General features: G+C 37.2%; 2 long non-coding RNA genes across 3 annotated transcripts; one reads left to right on the top strand and one right to left on the bottom strand.

Moving 5' to 3' along the window:
• Nucleotides 1-344: 344 nt before the first annotated feature.
• Nucleotides 345-10039, bottom strand: LOC128803784 (uncharacterized). Of its 2 annotated transcripts, XR_008435833.1 has the most exons (5): nucleotides 9819-10039; nucleotides 8328-8449; nucleotides 4548-4611; nucleotides 2253-2345; nucleotides 345-389 (listed from the first exon to the last, which is right to left on the bottom strand). It is a non-coding gene; the product is annotated as an uncharacterized LOC128803784 (long non-coding RNA). The 2 variants fall into 2 exon arrangements; XR_008435832.1 differs by lacking the exon at nucleotides 345-389 and having other exon boundaries at nucleotides 2125-2345.
• Nucleotides 10040-10380: 341 nt separating this feature from the next.
• LOC128803777 (uncharacterized) lies at nucleotides 10381-14071 on the top strand. The gene is made up of 3 exons (XR_008435831.1): nucleotides 10381-10700; nucleotides 10878-11072; nucleotides 13996-14071. It is a non-coding gene; the product is annotated as an uncharacterized LOC128803777 (long non-coding RNA).
• Nucleotides 14072-14839: the final 768 nt, after the last annotated feature.

Raw genomic sequence — 14839 nt, 5'->3', positions numbered from 1 at the left:
AAGATATCTGTCTATCTTCTTGGTAATCCCTTTACTTGCTCAGAATATTTTCCAACATATTGGAGGAGAAGGGCAGAATATTAAAAACTGAATAAAAGGAAATGGGGCAAAATAAGTTAAAAGAGTCACAGAATTGTTCTTGTGCTAACTCAAATGTTCCAGGACATTCCCCAGCACAGTGTTTCGGCTGTGTGCTGAACTAAGTTCTATGCCATGCAAGATAATAAAGGAATATTTTAAACCCTTTTTAAAAGAGGAAACTCCATTAACTTTCCACATTTATCATCTCCCATGTTCATTAATTTTTACTTGCTGAAAGAAACAAAATTCACTTCTAATTTCCCCATGCTCCTCTCTGTTCTTTGGGGGATAAATTGTAGATGTTCTCACTGGCAAGAATAAAAAAAAAACTAAGCTGGATTAAACTTAATAGCTGTGACATCAATTTGTTGCTTCCACCTCTGGATTTCCAGATTTATTTATTAACTTCATCCTTTGAAAAATTATACACTTGATGTCTGTCTGAATTAAGCTGTGTGTTGTACAAGTATACTTGATTGATGCCTAACAGAGGTGTATAACATGTACTCTGGTTTTAATTATATGGGAGTAAGGATATTATAAGTAATATCAATATATCAATTAGAATATCAATATATATCAGTTATATATATATATATATATAAAAATTAGAATAAGTAATGCTGCTAATACATAAAGATTTTCTGCAGTAAACGACCTCACTTTGGTGTCAGATGTCTCTTTCTTAACATAAATTTGAAGTATACTTGCTGAGAATGTACTCTGTTCTGTGATTTAGTTGTAGTGATCTTTGCACACCAAAGGTAGATAAAGTAGTTCTTGTAGAAGAGTACTACATGCCATAGAACAAGAAAAAATAACTGTATTTTCACTCTGGATATAAAAAATGGTATTCCCACTTGATGAACAAAGAGGCCTGACGATCAGATATGTCATCTTGCCAAAAACTCACAAGTTTTGAAAGATTTGAAAGATCAGGAAGATTTAAAAAGGACAAAGAATCACAAATTTATATTTTTTTTTACATCCTTTTTCTGACCTCAAGATTCTTTGCAAAGCAATACAACACTTCAGAAATTACTAGTTATGGAATAACACCTTATGATCTTCTTGATTGTTTTATAATTATCAATCAGTGAAAACCAGAATTAGAAATACAACCCATATTTTACAGGCATCCTAAACCTAACCTTCATATTTATTCACACCACACACCTGAAACTGTACTGATCAAGATTTATTGAAATCTCTTTGGCTTGTAAAATCTGAAAGAAGAATTCTTTTTTTCATTAAGTATTAATGAAATTAGATTAGAGGGGGATTTCTTTTTTTAGGGGGCTAAAATTTTTCCTACTTGTTCTTATCTGATGGTTTTTCAATAGATAATTTTATGTAATAATCTGGAATGTTTCGTCCAACAGTTTTCTGTTCAGTGTATTAGCCCCTGAAATTTTTATGTGTTTCAAAAATAACTAGATAGGCTGAGATTGAGCTTTCATATTATTTTATTACTCTTAGAAAACTCCTTTAAATTTAAAACGTTTGAAAAGCTCTTTCAGTCATCAGTATCATTCCCTCAAGAGCCTCCATTTTGAGGACAAACATTCAAGTCCATGATTTTTGCTTTTTGTTTGATGCCTTTTACAGTGAAGAAAGAAAAGCACAGCAAGGTATAAACTTTTCCTGAACTTTTCCTGAAAAACACTGTTGTGTCAGCACATACACAGAAAATAGCTTTATTTTTAGTTTTAGATTTTGTTTGGCTTTTTCCCACCTTTACTGCTCCAAAAGCAAAGTATACATTTCTGAAACTTATAGAGGTATTTATTGTATCGTATGTGCTGCTCAGGGACATACAGTTGTGATTAAAGTTGGCCCTTTTTGCATTGTTAAGAATTTTTCCATACTTCAACACCAAGCAAGAGTTGTACTAAGTATCTCATTTCTGTCACTTCTGCTAAAGGAAAGGTATGATATAAAGGATAGTGAATTTGTCCTCTTGGGTTCTGTTCCTGGCAAATGAAATCAGAATTCTGTTAAGCAGTGTTTTTCACATACTTGGAAGAAAATGCTGAGCCCACATTCTCTTTCATGAATAAACTTCATTGAACTGCATTAATCCATTAAACACACAGAAACACTGTTGGAACAAACCCTGGCACAGAAGTGAACAGCCCAGGTGACTTAATAAATCATCTCCCATTCATCACCTTTGACATGCGGCAAACGCGTTCCAGAATTGGCTTCGCCTCCATTTCTGGGATCCTCAGCAGAGGCGCTGCCTCTGCCACGTTGTATATTACCTGTTCCACATGAACAAGACCATTAAAATAAACGAAGAAGGAAAAAACATCTTTCTCATTTCTTCTCTCACAGTCATCCCACTGACAAGCATATCTGTTTTTGTCTTCTTAATGTTTGAGAAATGATCTAGTTATTTCTAGTTGGACAGGATTTTATGTCCATATCATTCCCATAACAGGGCTCTAGGTTTCTTCAGTGGTACACTTCTGCATCTGAACAGCACACTTTTGGCTTAAAAAATCTTTGGGGTAATGAAAACCATCAGTGTGTGACAGTAATCATAAAATAGCACTTATCTCCTGATTGAAATTGAAGGTGATCTCAAGAAAAAGCTAATTCTGAGCCTACTCTAGACTAATGTTATCATTCTATGATCCTGTGATTTTCAAAATAGAGGAAAGGATCTTCTTTCCATCCCATTATCTCTTCTCTTGACCTTTTATTTCAAAAGGGCAAATTCTCCTTCTCTCACCAATTTCTTTCAAAGAAATAGGAAGAAGGGAACACCATTGTAGATCTGCTTTCCATCCATGGTTGTGAAATTTCTGATCTATTCAGGAATTTTATGACCATATAAATCTCTGAGTTGCATGGAGAAAAAAGGTAACAAATGTATCAGCTCTTTATGGTGCATTGAATTGAACAGCATTCCTGCAGTTAAAAAGCCTACCCACAAAACAAGTCTTTTCCAGGGGTCCTAAAGCCAAAGCCAGTCTCTGTATAACACAGTAGTAATTTCTGAAGTCAGCTATGAACCTGGTTGCAAGAAAATCTAAATAGGCACATTGGAAGATCATAGAACTGTTAAGGTTGGAAAAGACCTTTAGATCATTAAGTCCAACCCCCAGCTAAGCACTACTACCATGTTTACAAACCAGGTCTTCAAGTGCTATAGCCACATGCTTTTTGACTACCACAGATGGTGACTACTCCACCCTTTTTCTGGGCAGCCTTTTCCAATGCTTTACAACCCTTTCTGTGAAGAAATTTTTCTTAATATCTAACTAGTTGGGCTCTGGCAAATTGTGAGACCATTTCCTCTCATCCTATAACTTTTTACCTGGCAGGAGACACTGAAACCCCTACAACCTCCTTTTGGGCGGTTGTAGAAGGCAATGAGTTGCCTCATGCGCCTCCTTTTCTCCAGGCTAAACACCTCCAGCTCCCTCAGCTGCTCCTCATCGGTCTTGTGGTCCAGATATTTCCCCAATTCTGTTGCCTTCCCTGGATATGTTCCAGCACCTCAATGTGAGAGGCCCAAAAGTGAACATACGACTCAAGGTGCCACCTCACCAGTGTGGAGTACAAGGGGGAATGGTCACTGCCTGGGGTTGTAGTGACCCAGATGGTGTTTGGCCTTGTTGAACCTCATACAGTTTGCCTTCTCCCATCAATCCAGCCTGTCCAGATCACTTTGTAGGGTCTTCCTACATTTCAGCAGATCAACACTCCTGCCCAGATTGGTGTTGTCAGCAAACTGTCTTAGGATGTACTTGGTTCCCTCATCCAGGTCACCCATGAAGATGTTAAACAGGGCTTGCCCAAACACCGAGCCACTTGAGACCAGCCAGCAATTGGAATCTACTCCATTCGCCACTACACTCTGGGCCCAGCCATCCAAACAGCCAACCAAACAGTTACTCAGGAAAGAGTACATCCAGCCACACTATGGGAAATCAGTTTCTCCAGGGAAATGCTGAACATACTCCTTGAAAGGACTCAGCTATTTTCTGCCAATGAAAAACCCAGTTACAAAGGATGGGCCAATACTGCTGTATGAGGTTAAATAATCAGGAATTTCGGTTAAGCAGACAAGGAAGAAACAAACAAGCACATTTTTATATTTTCACTTTTTAAAAAAATAACTATTTTAAACATTTTAAAACAGATCTAGCAAATAAAACTGATATGAGTGAAGCTGAAAAGAAATTCAAAAGTATAAAAATAATATCTTTCATTACATGAATCTTTTCTCTGGCCCACATTACCTTGTGGGATTTACAGATATTTTCGTCAGTGCCAAAGTGGAGGGTAATGAGTGCTGGTGTGAGGACAAATAGATTACCCAGAAAAAGAAAGAAGGGGACTTCTTAAACTTGCCTTCTCATGCAAAAAAATATACTGATGAACTAATCACTGTGCATCAAAAAATCTCAAAAAATATAGTGCATTTATTGGTTGCCAACTTGCTATATTCTTACCTTTACCCATCCAGCCTTATGAAGAATTTTTGTACATGTCTTTCTTATTACCTACATCTACTCCCTGTGAAAGTGAAGGCAGGAGGGAAAGAACTCTTAATTATGACAATTAAACCAGAATTTCAAAACAGAAATTATTTCATTTCTGTGACATGAGGTCAATAATCCTATTAGTTGTTAATGCATTTGTATTCCCCAGGCAATCACAATGGTAGCATTATAGCTGCACACTCACAGTACAGGGCTAGCATTGCTTGATAAGTGCACTGTGTCTCCACTGTAGTGGTGATTTATTTGTGGAGTGGAATTACTTTTATTGTGTTAACAGTAGATAAATCTCCATCCAATTTTTTTGCTGATAGATGGCTTTTGCATGGAGCTCCAGCTGAGCAAGAAGGGGCCATGAAGATACTTCAAGGAGAGAGGGAAGGAAAATAATGGACAGAAAGACTATGTGTCTAAAAAATCAAAGCTGTCTGCTAAAAATCCAAGTTATACAGTAAACATCTCAATGGCAAAAACTCCTGAGTTTTCCAAGACTGCTGCTGTGACATCTAGAGTCAAAGTGAAAATCTTTACATTCTTTTCTAGTTACTCTTGTAGGTTGCATCTGGAACAATCTAAGAATGGTCATTTGACAATGTTGATACAGTGTCTTAAATTTATAAGCCTGAACACCTTTAATTTTTCCAGCTATGTTACTTTTTCTTAAAACAAGTCAAATCAAAAAGCTACTCTAAACCATGAGCTTTTCCTATTCATACTGATTCTGGACTCGCTATAAAGAGAAAACAAAAACACATCACATATATTTTTGCTTCTAATTGTTCAAATAGTATAGTTGGTTGTATTCTGGATGTATTATCAATAAATTCACTAGTTCTCAATATTCTGACTTCCTTGTAGTCCTTTGAAAATTAATTTCTTTCTTGCTTTTCTTGTGAAGCTATTATTTTCCACCAAAAACTGATGTTTTGTTACTTATAATGGATCAGTACACTGTAAGGGGATACATAAATAGACAAGGAAGAGGTCCATGGTATGATGATGTCTTTTCCTATATCATGTTGTTAGACCTGAGCTAAACGTTGCTTTGGTCAAATAATACAGATTTAATTTTCTTTACTTGTTAGAGGACAATGTAAACAGTAGAGGAATAACTTTTAAGACAGCAATATGCTTGGAAGAGAGGGTGTGTAGAGAGAAAGATGCACCATCTTGTAGTTGCCTTCTTAAAACACAAGAAATGTCCTACCAATGTTTCCAATACTTATTCCTTCTCTGAAAGTAGCAGCAGAAAAGGCTGTTTAGAGAGGATATGCAAGTCTAAACCTTGAATGGAGATGACTTCTTTGAAAGTTATTGTAGTAGGGATGTTAGAGTGTACATATCTCCATCTTCCCTTTTATGTCTGTTTAAAACTTTCTGTTCTCCATGTCACTAAAAAGATAATTAAAAAAACCACAACCCCCTCCCCCCCCAGAAAAAAAAACCGCAATACCCTAAAACCAAAGCACAAAAACCTTAAAAACTTACCCACAAAATGAACAAACAACCCCACAAAACCTCTGGATTGAAGGGAGCCCTGAATTTTGCAAAACTGCTCAGAGTATGAATGCTGCTAAAGCTGAATTAGGTCAGCAGTGATTGTTTAACAAGATGTGGAAAACCTCCAAGGATGTAGTTTCTTTCTCCTGTTCCAGTGTTATGTGATCCTCTCAGAGAGAAAGATCTTTTCAATTTTTAGTCCCCTTGTATCCATTCCACTTTGATTTAGCATCTGCCACTAATAAGAAGAATTGGACTCTGTAATCCTTGTAAACGTTCTTGAACCAATTCCAGGATGACATTAGACTTCTTTCACTCACCTTAGTCATATTAAATATACCCATCTTCCTCTACTTCTCCACTTTCTGTACTCTAGGGCCTTAATCACATTTGTCACTCTCCTACCTCTGGTTTTGTTACATGCTTCTTGAATTTGAGAGGTTCAAGACTGAACACTCTTCTAGATGTAACTTTATCTTCACTGGTGAGAATAACATCCACTCTCAGTCTCCTGGCACTTCTCTTCATATGGTATACAAATATGGACCATGCATTCTTCACAGTCATTCTGCTCCTGGCTCCTGCTAAATATAGTGGCCACCCACTGTGCCCAGGTCCTTTTCAGCAGAACTATTTCAGCCTGTCAGTTAACAGCTATAATGATAAATGGCTTTATTCTGCTCATGTGCAAGACATTGCTCTTCTCCTTGCCAAACTCCATAAAGTTTCTGCTCATTCAACCTTACAGTTCATCAAGGTCCCTCTTGACTATGGCTTTTTTATTTGTTTTGTCAGTCACTCAATAGTGTAGTATTGACTTTGCTCATTTAACGTCTAATTTGTCTCATCTAATTTGTCAGCCTAATTTCTCTAATCCTTTTTGAACCTCTTGATACTCTGTGTCTCCACAATCTCCTCCTGGCAACAAGCTCCAGCATGTTACTGCTTCACTCACATTGTTTCTACGTTCAACAAAACTCAAAAATTTTAATATTCATAGCAAAGTCTGAACACTTCTAAGGACGGTGATTATTTGTAATGTTACAACATACATTGCAGTTTCCTCAAACTCTATTTATATTTATTTTTTTCACTGTGATGCAGCATATGATTGTCATTAACATCTGAGTTCCATGGGGACATGGCTCTCCAAATATGAACTGTTCAGCTCTACTGCTCGTCTTTCACCATTAAGTCCCTAATTCAACATAACACCTAAGCACATCCATCAGCACGTTGCATGTTCATGGCATGTTTTCTTGAATAATGATGATGTATGCACTGCTGACTTAGTGCCTAAGTGGAGAAACTGCTCCTTTGCTTTTTTTTTTTTTTCTTTTCTTATTTTCTCTATGTGCATAATGCAATAAGATTGCAACAGGTGCACCTCATGTGCCACAGCATGGTCAAAAATCACAACTAACACCTATCTTTATAAAAAGATGGGGTAGGAAAGAGAAGGATGCCAGTGCAGTCAAATATATCCCTTCTTTGCTTGAGAGGGAGTGTGTGAAAATCACTATGTTCTTTTAGAACACAAAAAAAGGAAACATTCTTTTTATTTCTGTTCAGAGGGACAGAAATTTTTCAGAGGAACCTCTACACCATGAGGAAGAGAGGATGCTTTGTGTCACTTACCCAAGCTGTCAGTGAGGATGTTATTTCAAAATCAAGTGATTTATCAGGGAAGGAAAATATAACAAATCAGAAACCTTTCCAAAGGGAGTTTCATTTTCCAGATTATATCAGAAGTGCTTCTATATGGTATAAGTAGGTTTTCCATAAATATTGTCTTTAAGACGATGTGTAAATATTTTCTTTAAGAGTGCTCATAAATTCTAATTTATTAATGGACAGTTTGGGTAAAAAAAGGTACAAATCATAACAAAGAAATTAGCTGAAGAGAAAAAGAAAGATGGGAGCCAGTGGGACTTTAACTTCACCATGGTATCCCAATATTTTCTCTTAAAATGAACCAGAAATGGCAAATTCTTCTCATATTTGAACCCCTGACATCGTTGGAGAGTTCTGAGATGTCAGCACAGACAGAAATGCAAAGAATGGAAATTAAAAAAAAAAAAAAAAAACCTAAACCTGTTCTTCTAACAGTGACAAACCACTAATGTAAATAAAGTGTCTAAAATAAAAGGTGTACAGATCATTTAAGTTCTGTTTAAAAAATACATTTAAATTTCTGTCAGTTAAGGGAACATGACAGACTTCTTTGGGTACCTTTTCCAGTGTTTGTCTACCTTCCCAGTGAAAAGGTTTTCCTTTCTGCATCACCCCCTTTTCTTCTGCATGCTTCTGAGAAGGTCCCACATATTTCTTCTCTAAACCCTTCCATTAGGTAGCTGAAGACCACAATAAGATTTCATTTTAATTTCTCTTTTCAAGGCTGTCCAAAAGCAATTCTTTCAGTGTCTGATTGCTTATACATCATACATTCTCAAGCCTTGGTCTACCTTCATAGGTCTACTGCTAGACTTGCATCAGAGTGTGAATATCTCTGCACAGCTGAGCACAGTACTGCACACGTGCTTATGCCAATTTGGGGCAATATCAGGAACAACGTAGAGAATTAAAACCACACCAAAATCTGTGTGAGTCATTCTACTGCAAGCAGACACGTCATAAAACCCAATTCAAGAACCATACCAGAATACATTTAAATACATCTTTCAGTTAGCATAGATCTATCCTTAACAGATTTTTAAATTCAGACCTTGACAAGTAATTTTAATTTTTAGCCACGGAAAGAGTCAGAAATTAAGCTAGTAGATCTCAGTGTTTATTGAATTTAAATGATTGAATCTTTACTTGCTTTTAACCCAGGGAAACAAAAAGCAGGTAATAAATCTGAAGCCACCTGAAATATATTTGTTTTACATTTTCTTACTCCATTTTCTCCATGCAAAGTCAAAAGTGCATTAAAAAGTAATATTATGCTGAGCTCACAAATATGCAAACGCCTCTAGATATCTTGTCTCAATAAAGTTTATAGAATGCATTCCCAAAGGTCTGACAACAAAACAGAATAAATCGCAAGGCTCATAAAAAGATAATGCATGCCATTTTTTTGCTTACATAAACACAAACAAATGCAGCAAGAGGCAGGAGTGACTCTGAGAGGCCTCTTCCTTTCAAACTAATTCCTCTTATCATCCCATACATTTGTAATGAATTATCACTACCTAAGGCAAAAATAAATAAAAGATTTTGTGAGCACATGGACATTTAAAAAAAAAAAGTCTGCATTCTTGCAAATTCTATGGGAAATCATCTTTGCTTCCTTTCCTCAATTCAGATTTGCTGTTGAGGATCATATCCTATGGGGACCGCACTCTACAAAAGAAAGAGAAACAAGAGTGACAGAAGAAAATGCCCAATGTTACCATACAGAAGAAAGAGCCCAGCAAAGTCCATTGTTAATTTATAAAGAAATGAAAATACATAGAATGATGTTACATATTCAGAGCACAAATATCCCAGGCAAATCCTTTCCTACATCATAAATTGAGAAAGTTGCTTTCCTCTTCTGTGAGCAGGACCTTTAATCAAACAGTGAGAGAAGTCAGGATATGTTCCTGGTCAAAAATTAATCCTGAAAAAAGTCTTCATAACATTTAAGCCTTATTAGCTGAGTTACAGAGGTCTGACCAGAATTGTTAGTGTGTGATTATAGTCTCCCTGGCTACAGTTTTATACATTTTATATATACACCTTTTTAAATGATAAATGGAGTTAATTCCTGTTGGTGGCTTATCTCAAGTGGTGTTCTCCAGGGCTCAGCATTTAGGCCTGCCTCATTTATTTCTTCATAGGTGACCTGGATGAGGGATCAAGTACACCCTTAATATGTTTGCAGGTGATACCAAGTTAGATGGGAGTGTTGGTCTTCTGGAGAACAGGAAGGCTCTGAAGAGGGATTTGGGCAGGCTGGATAGAATGGCTGAGGCCAATTGTATGAGGTTCCATAAGGCCAAGTGCCAGATCCTGCCCTTGGGTCACAATGAGCCCCTGCAGTTCTACAGGCTGGGGAAAGAGAGGTTGGAAAGATGCCTGGCAGAAAGGAACCTGGGTTGCTAGTGAACAGCAGCTGAACATGAATCAGCAAAGTGTCCAGGTGGCCAAGAAGTCCAGTGGCATCCTGGCCAGTATCAGAAATTTTGTGGCCAGCAGGACCAGCGCAGTGATTGTCCCCTGTATTGGGCACTGGTGAGGCCACTCCTGGAATCCTGTATTCAGTTTTGGGCCCCTCACTACAAGAAGGAATTTAAGGTGCTGGAGTGTGTCCAAAGAAAGGCAATGGAGCTGGGGAAAGGTCTGGAGCACAAGTATGATGAGAAGCAGCTGAAGGAGCTGGAGGTGTTTAGCCTGAAGTAAAGGAGGCTTAGGGGATGCCTCATTACTTTCTACAACTGCCTGAATGAGGCTGAATTGAGGTTGGCCTCTTTAATCAATGACTGATAGGATGAGAAGAAATGGCCTCAAGTTGCACCAGGGAAGATTAAGGTTGGATATTAGGGAAAGATTCTTCACAGAAAATTTGTCAAGCTCTGGAACAGGATGTTCAGGACAGTGGTAGAGCCATCACCTTTGGAGGTATTTGAGAGACATGTACTTTTAGGGACTTGGTTTAGTGGTGGACATGCAAGTGTTCAGTTAATGGTTGGATTCAATGATCTTAAGGGTCTTTCCCAACCTAAATTATCCTGTTCCACAATTTTATGGAAATAACCTCTTCACCTCACATATAAACATTCACTATGAATCTTTCAGACACACAGAAGTCAAAGGAATTGTCTGAGGCTAAAATGAAATCAATATTAGAGTACCATTCAGAGTGTTTTCATGATCGTCATCCAAAGGTCAAACTTTTTATGCCATTGTACCTGGAGACAGAAACAAAGATATCTAAGCTTTACTTATTTTTACCTGACGCTGAAATAGAAATGCCATGTCTACAAATCTCAGGTAAACATAATAAAAAAGCTATTAATTTTCCATATCTTAAATATTATATTTAGCATCAAACATAGCAAATTAAAACAAGTGATTTTGGGCTATTGTATCTTTGCTTCTACTTTTCCTTGAGTATACATACTGCTGATACTTAATTTAAAATCTTTCCCTTCAATCTCTTTTAACAATTTTATAAATCAAATGTGTATCTTTGCTGTTTCTTATGATCTCATTTTTAATTTATGTCTTGATTGGAGATTCTATACCCATAATGGGTGCCAAATAGATGGCCTATTTTGGTCCATCTTTAAAGTTATTGAGCAGTGTTATATTCACTAAGAGTAAGGGTGGGAGGAGCAAAATTATGGAAAAAAGGGTAAAGAGAGAAAGCAAAAAAAATTCTATTCCATGAATCATTTTGTCACAGATTAATGTAGGCAGCACTGTCAGAACTAATTAGACATAGATAATATGCAAGTTTTCCCCCCTCACTATTTTTCATAACTTCGCTGATATTAAGTATGAATTTTCATGGCATAAACTATATCACTAGTATTTTAATATTTACTACTGTATTTTTAGCTATATTCATCAAGTCTGGAATAGATGGTGTGGGTTTTTTTGTTATTTTGGTGGGGTTTTTCTTTACGATATAGCTCTGAGAAATAAGACTCTCTCCAGGATGATTTTCAATATCTTGCAATATGGCTGGTGTGTTATGATTCTTCCATTCACATTGTAATAACTGTTGCAAAAGCAAAGCAATGTCAGCCTATTTTCCAGAGTTCCTACCTAATAAGTACTCTTGGACATGCAACTTCCATTATCATCAGTAATGGAACAATTACAATGTAAATCATTGTGATGTTTCAGAATGTGGATAATTTGCATATTATATGTGAGTTTAAACTTCCTGAAAGTATTTAAAATTAAATTGTAAAAGTAGGGAAGCATATTCTGTACAGCAAGTTGAGGTTCTTTCAGTAGCTGTATTACAAGCAAGAAACCATATCATTCAATTTTTAAGAACTCAAGGTGTCCTATTATGAAGCCTGTCTCATACATCTATATATAAATATTTATATGACTTGCAAACATGTGTGGATGGAAAGAGATGTCTATTTTTTCTACTTTTTGATGCCTATCCTGCTGTACAGAAATTACAATGGAGCTCATTGAAGTCTTTCCACTGACTTTGGATTTGTGGTTTATGTTCACCAATATTATTGCCTCAGTCCTACAGCACCTGAGATTCTCATGTGATTCCTGTCCAGTTATTAGCAGGGCCCAGGAGCCTCTGTGTTGGATGGATTCAGTTTGGAGTGATTGTGGACTGAAAGATGTGTAAACAGCAGAATAAAGCTGTCTATATATCCTGGTTGAACTGATTTAACTCTCCCATATAAATGAAGCCCTTCAGCTACACAAGTGACAATACATTGGTATAAATGTGCCTGTACAAAAATTACCTTTCCCTTACAAAGAATGTAAGATGCACCATTACAAAGTCCTTCTACAACTCCATGATCTGCCTATTTTAGGGGGTACATCAAAATGCAGGAGCTGTCAACAATCATACTCGTCAAAGAAAAAGTTATACTCAAACCAACTGTGTAAGGGCAGTGAGCTGAGATCAGATTTCTATCCGTGGATAAGAAACCAGAGTTACTAAGCTGGGTTCAGGCTGTACTCTGGGGGCATTTATAGCGTCTCTGCAGTCCAAAGCCTGAATCTCTGTTTCTCTGAAGATTTTTACCTCCAAAGATTGGCTTTCTTTTAAAGAACCCACACAAAATCCAAGCAAGATAGATTATCTCATGGTCACCTCTCTGCTTACTGTCTCTTCCTCTTAAACACTTCAGTGTTGTTGTGTCTGAGGACCAAATTGATAGAGAAGGCTCAGTAAGGGGTGCTGCAAGACTACCACGTGCTTGTGACATGTCTTTAGCCCACCTATGGCATGAACACATCCTTCAAGGGACCACACACCAAGTAATAACAAAGATCGTATAATTATAGAGGAAGAAAAGCCTTTGATTAATTTCTTCAATAACATTTTTAAGGAAAACTGGTGGCTGTATTAGAATTCGCTAAGTACCTTTTACTTGACTGTTCTCCTCTCAGGGTTCATCATTCCTGTCCCTTCCCTATAGGACACTGAGTCCACAGTTGATGAGGAACATGGGCATCTGTTTAGGGGCAGGAACAACCTGATTATTTTCTCTGCTCTCTGGTACAATTTCCTTTCACTTTCTAGGCTCATACACATGTAGGACCATGCCTCCTATTGACTGATTACTGGCAGGTTTGATTATAAAAATAGCACTCTGCAATTCAACTGGGTTGCAGGCAACAATGAAGGATTTGATGGAGATATATTCTTTCTTTGCAGTCTCATTTATCAATGTACAGTTTCTCACTTGCCATTTATCATCTGCTTTTCTGTGCTTCCCTCGACATCTGGAGGATTTGTAGTCTGCTAAGTGGAGCAAGGCCTTGTCTTGAATACCTTACCATCCCTGTCTAGGCAACATACTCCTGATTTTTCCCCTGTTTAACTGTTCTTTAAATAAACTTGACAGGTTCAATATATCCTCACTGCAAAGAATATATTGAGAAAAGCAGTAAGCAATAGAGAACATACTAAAAAGGTACAGACCAAGGAAAAAAAATAGTGAGACAGAGAGAAATGCACCTCTAATGCATGTATGAATTTATAAAATAAAAAGCAGTAGTGATAATTGCATGTCTTTTAACTCGAGAGGACCATAAAACAGTGTGATGGAGTATACAGATGAGTGCCAGGTGGAAAGAGGTCTTCTGTTTTGCAAGTACTTTCAGGAAGCTTCTTGCTTTTATTAGTTACGAAAGAAATAATTCATCCTGGTGTATTTCAAGATTCTACAGGATCTCTAAATATCTCACTACCTTACAGATGTTCCAGTACCAAATAGCTGACAAATAAGGAGGATAGAAAAGAAAAAAGAAAAAGCAAAAATAAAGAGGATAACTGGGGGATGGGAGGGGGGAAGGAAGCAGCAAGAACTCTTTCAAATAAATTGAGTTAATAAACCAGTTATAAATTTGGAATCACTTTGTTTTGATAGTGACCTTTTAAAGTTTCTTTTATTTTCATTTCCAAATGTCAAAACAGGGTATTTTGACAATTTCAAACCATGATAGATTTTCTTTAAAATTGAAATGTGATATTTTTCACAACTGGTCCCTTTCTGCAAATGATTTCACTTTTGAAGAAAGTTATTATTTTCAGAGTTGAGGAGGGAAAACAAAAGGTAAAGAATTTCTGGAAAATCATGATACTCTTTACCAGGAAAGTACATGCTTGATCAAATATGGGCTACCTGTCCAGTTTCAGAAAGCAAAAGGTTGGGGCCCCTCTGAGTTTGAGCTTCACCTGGTAGCTCAGCCTAAATAGCACCTTAAGCAGGAAGGGCATGATGAGCTGGGAAGTGGTCAGCCCTGTGTCCAACACCTGGACTAGCCAAATCCCTGACCTGGCCACCAGGTGGAGGAATTACACAGAAGAAAGGGTTTTCCCTTTGCAACAGCTACTGTGTGCATTGACATTTATCTGAACGACTTTAGAATCTTGTCTGTAGTCAATGTATCAAAAGCTGGCTGAGTCTGATGGCTTGTCTTGAACTTGCATCATCATGGAAAAGCCATCTGGCACTGCTGGCTGAAGGGTTGGTATATGACTTAGGAGAGGGGAGCTCACTCTGTAGCTGTTTCAGACTAATATAGCATTAGGAGAACAT

This window comes from Vidua macroura, chromosome 2 (genome assembly GCF_024509145.1).
Source record: "Vidua macroura isolate BioBank_ID:100142 chromosome 2, ASM2450914v1, whole genome shotgun sequence".
Taxonomy (NCBI): domain Eukaryota; kingdom Metazoa; phylum Chordata; class Aves; order Passeriformes; family Viduidae; genus Vidua; species Vidua macroura.
The sequence above is the reverse complement of the archived record's forward strand: the minus strand, read 5'-3'. Positions and strand labels throughout refer to the sequence as shown.